This window comes from Nannospalax galili, unplaced genomic scaffold (assembly GCF_000622305.1).
Source record: "Nannospalax galili isolate Female #2095 unplaced genomic scaffold, S.galili_v1.0 scaffold446, whole genome shotgun sequence".
Classification (NCBI taxonomy): domain Eukaryota; kingdom Metazoa; phylum Chordata; class Mammalia; order Rodentia; family Spalacidae; genus Nannospalax; species Nannospalax galili.
The window spans coordinates 2,260,537-2,265,895 of record NW_008355468.1 but is presented as its reverse complement, the minus strand read 5'-3'; positions in this window follow the sequence as shown (position 1 = coordinate 2,265,895).

Sequence of the window (5,359 nt, the reverse complement as noted above, 5' to 3'; positions counted from 1 at the left end):
CCTGATATAAATATTTCATTATGATATATATTTTAAAATTAAGTTTTAAAAAAGTTTTATTTGTGCATATATGTGTATGTCTCTGGGGTTATGTATGAGATGCATATATCTGCCTAGGGAGGACAAGAGAACACTGAATCCTTGAACCTGGAGTTATAGGCAGTTATGAACTGCCTAGCTTAGGTGCTAATAAAGGAACTTCAGTCCTCTGAAAGAGCCCCAAGTGCTCTTAAGCTCTGGGTCATCTTTAACCTTATATATTAGGAATTTTTAACTACCTGCACAAAGTAAGAATTTAATTATAGAAAATGTATGGTTAAGCAAACATCAGTGATGATGATATAAGATTAGATTTTAGAGGCAGAGTACAAAAACAGGAGACAAGGGAAGAGACTAAGTCTTACCTCAACAGAGATAATTGTGTTTATCAGTACAGTGAGGGGCAGCAAGAACAGAGGGTGTGTACAGAGCGAAGGGCGCCTTATGGTTTACAGAGTCTCTGGAAGGCAGCTGCAAAGGGAAATAACAAGTCCAGCTGCAGGGTGTGGTCTGGAGACACCTGCTGGAGGAAGTTTGCTCCTGACACAGAACTAGATGCTCTTAGGGTTGGGGGACCAGAAGCTCTGTGGTCAGGGAGTCCTATGTCGTGCTTATTCCTTTAAACTACATTCTGTTATTTCACACAAAATGCAAATTAATGCATGACAATAATTGAAAAAAGAAATAAAGCCGAAAGAGCGCTTCTTATGGACATGGAGCAACATAAAAGGCCAAAAAGATAGTAGCATTATCCTAAGTGTGGAGAAAAGTTAATACAATGGGAACGAGAAAGCAGACCAAATGACCCGACACCAAAGCCAGAGCTACGCACAGTGACCATGAAATAGTTTGGTTACTGTGAATAATTATACTGATTAGTTTTAAATGTCAGTTGTTGCAACCTAAAATCACCTGAGAAGACAAACTCATTTGAGGAGTTATCCAGGTCTGGCTGACGCTGTGTGACTGTGGGAAACTGGTTTGTTTGTTAATTGATGTAGGAAGACCCAGCCCATTGTGGGAAGCATGATGTTATGCGTGAGTGAAGTGAAGAAAGCTAGCTGGGTATAAACAGCTTCAAGATAGTAAGCAGGAATAGAAATATTCTCTCTGCCCTTACTTGGCTGTGGGTGAGATGCAAGGAGCTGTTTGAAGGTGGTGCCTCAAAGATGGAATCCAGCTTGGAACTGTAAGCCAACAAACCCTTCCTCCTCTATGTTGCCTTTGGTCAGGGTCATTTATCACAGCAACAGAAATGAAAGGAAAGCAAATAATAATTTTGAATTCCAATATTTATATAATTTTTATTTTTATATATGATACCATGGTCTTGGAGTTTTAAACAGAGAGCGTTGTGAAAGTAAAAGTTATTCCTAGTATGTGGGAAAAGCTTGCAGAATTCAAGGGTGTATTCATTAGCCTCCTCAAAATCCTCATTAGATACATACTGTCAATAGAATTGTACAATAATGTGTCGCTACTTAGATATATTTTCTTTGTAAATTTAAAGAGTAGAGAACATATCACTCAGTAAAACTACTTGCATGAAGTTGTAATTATGGTTTTTGGAACACAGCTTGAAAACATAAATTCAAGAAATCAGCATTTGCAGGTGCCAGACCTCAAGAAACATTTTCTTGGAATATTGAATATGTTAAAGTCAGAAATTTGACAGACTGGATAACTTTCATAACTAGGATACCAGAATATTTGTTGCATTTTTAAAACACTTGAGGGATGGAATTCATTTTCTCTCTTTCTTTCATTCCACCTGTGGAAAACCTATGACAGTTTCTGAGTTATCTATTCTCCAGAGAAATGCTGAGTTCTGTCAATTGAAGAGCCAAATGTTCTAGCCGTCCTGCAGAAATAATTGACCCAAGTGTGGTACTTATAGCGAGTGATGACTTTTGTCTTTCTGTAGTTGGGATAAATTGGAATTTTAACCCCCAAATGATCACATCTTTATTATAGACTGACCAACATACTCACAGTGACTGACAAATGTCTTCTGAAGGACAACTATGTGTAATATAAGGAATACATACCTCAAGAAAAATCAACCTTATTTGCAGTAATGTAACTCAGTCAAGTACCTGTCTAGCATTCACGAAGCCTTGGATTCAAACCCCAGCACTGCTTATAAACTAGTCATGATGGTACACACTTTTGGTGGGGGGTAAAGGCAGGAGGATCTGAAGTACAAGGTCAAACTTGATTAAACAACAGGTTATACGGCATTCTAAATTACATGAGATCCCATATAAATAAATGAATAAATAAATAATAAGTAAATAACAAATAAGAGAAACCACAGAGCTCACATGGTCCAACAATTAGAGTGTGTGAGTTTAGTGGGAGTGGTGGCTGGGGTAACAGACAAACAAGCTTATTGATCTATATTTAGTGAAATTAGACTTTTTCAATTCCTACAATAAATTCTACCTAGGGAAGAAAGCCATTCCCTCCACTACCTGAACCTGAATACAGAAACCACGTGGAGGCAGTGGGACAGCTATTCTGAAGCTCACTATTCCCTTCAGTGGTAATACCAGTTAATCTCCTTCATTTTCTATGCTTGGACATAAATTTTTCAGATACAGCAGTATCCTCAGGGCACATGTAAGAAAAGAGAGAGTAGATGAAAGATGGTGTTTAGCATGACGTGCTATTCGGTAGGAGAATCCAAACATAAATACCCTAAGAATCACGAGGCCACAGGCACCTTCATTACAGTTTATATGGGGAGCTGCAGCACTCAGTATTACATAGTTTGGTAGAATACATAAAGAAATTTTAGGGTTAGGAGAGTCATAGCTCAGCACAGCAACATCTCATCAGAAAACATTCTGAGAACGTAAAGTCAGAGCAAGAACTGTGCTTGTGTTGTGTAGATACTTTCTCCTAACTGCAACATCTCCTGCAGGGAGGAGGCTCACAGCACTCAGAGAGCCAAGGAGGCTTATCCAGGCCACTGCACTTCTCTCCTTTAACTGTTAACTTCACAGTCTAGTGTCATTTGAGAGGAGAAGCCTCAGATGAGGAATATTCCAGATCAAATTGATGGAGCTGAATGGAATATTTAACAAAAATATGGATTTTGATCCTTGCTTTCTCCCTCTTTCTCTAGCAGCAAATCTCAGCTGACAAGTTTGTTAGTAGGATAACACAGCTAGCTAGAACCACTGGCCTAGTGTCCTGATGAGAGTTCCTCAGTTCTGTTTGTCTCAGATAGAGACTTATGCAATGATCTTCAGAGAAGACTTTTTAAACATTTTTTTTCTAAATTTACAATAATTTGCCTAATTTTGAAACTATACTGATAGCCAAACAATATGTAAGTGTCCTTTTCATTGTAACTCACTGCTTAAGGTATAAAAGATGAATGCTTCCTCCTTTTGAGGCACAGATTTTGAGACTTAAGTCCTCTGAACTAGGCTGTAGCCTAAATTAACATGCTTCTTGCATTTCCTGGTGTCATCTTATCTGTCCTGAAGCAAGATCAACTGAAAGTATGTCTGTGGGGGATTGTCTTGATTGCTAATGGAAGCAGGAGGGTCCAGTCCACTGTGGACAGTGCCATTCCTGGACAGGTAGTCTCGGGCTAAGTATGAAAGCGAACTGAGCATAAGCCTGACTGAACTAGCAAGCAGAGTTCCTCAATAGTTTCTACTTCAAGCTCCTACTTGAGTTCCTGCCCTGACTTTTCTTGATGGACCATTACCTAGAAGTATAAGCCAAATAAACCCTTTCCTTCCCATAAGTTGCTTTTGGTTATGGTGTTTGTTACATCAACTGAATCAAATTACAACAATCAAGAAGGCCAGAAAGTTACAGGATTTACTAGGACCCTTTCCATGTTAATATAAACAATCAAAGTCACTAAGGATGAGAAAACTAAACTGTCTTCAGTAGAGCTGCCTACATGTTGTGCAGTGATCAATGCTGATGCAGCTTTGATTAGTCTTCACTAGTTCTGGGGTGGGCCTTTCAGTGATGTAAGTACCTTTGAGTCACCCATGCATCTATATATAACCCCAATCAACATTGGTTCATCAGCTCATCAACTTGACCCACAACTTAACTTTGGGAGATTAATTCTACAGTTATCTAGTGGGTGATAAGTATAGACACAAATATTAAATGTAGAAAATAATCAGTTTAGAAAATATATCCTTATATATAAATAAAGATGAAAACGCCATTTGTTTAATACCTCTTCAGTGTTGGGTTGAAAGTTTTAAGACCACCCTCACATGTCTTAAACTTCTGTTGAAATCTGCGCACATTTCCTCTTCAAGTAGTAGCAGCTGACTGGCTGTGAACAGATTGCTGACTTACACATTCTCATAGGAGGTGACCCTTTGTGACTCTACTTCATGGTGATAAAAATGATTCGGTAAGGACAATAATTTCTATTTGGCTTTGTTCAGTTATCTCTGGTGTCAATACTATAATTCCAGTGCTCACATAATATTAAAGTAAATAATCTAAGCACTAATGTGACACACAGAAAACATTGTTTATATAGCTGCTTTCATTAAGTGTGCTAGTTTCATCGTGATGGGGGACTAGTCTCATTCTGATGGGATGCTCATCTTAGGTAGCAGGACATTTCAACTATGATAAATGCTGTGTAATGTATATTGACTTCTTCAATTCTCTTTATTCTTATCCTAACCTCTAACTTTTAAAATTCAGGCACCACAATGATTTTTTAATATATTCTGTATTCTTTGATGTTGTCTAGAATAAACCATAGGTTTTAAGTCTGTTAAGTGCTGTGGCAAACAGATGAAAACCTTAGTAGCTTCTATTTCTTTATTACTTATATATTATTCATGTGTTTATCATTCTTTGTCATCATGATTTTGATTGGAACTTCATAATTGGAAAGTCTTTTCCTAAGTAAACCTTGCTACATGATGTTATATTCTTAGAATTTCTGGTTTTCTTCTCTGTTTCTGTGTGTCAGACCATGTTCTGGATGTGGGGCCTAGATTTTTAGTTTTTGAAATTTATAGTGGGTTTTTCATATACAAGTGAAAATATTAATTGGAAAACTACATCTTACTGTATTACTGAAGTATTAGCATTAGCTGTTAGAGTAATGCCATAACATAGAAATGGTTACCTCTAAAGAAGGAACTCTTCATCTGTCAGATTTAAGAAATAAAGAAGCATCCATCAAAAAGTATAAATATAGGGACGAGCAAGATGGTTCAGCGAGTAATGGTGTTTACCATGCCAGCCAAGCAACCTAATTCAATCCCCAGAACCCACATAAATGTGGCAGGAACAAATGCTACACTCATTTTCT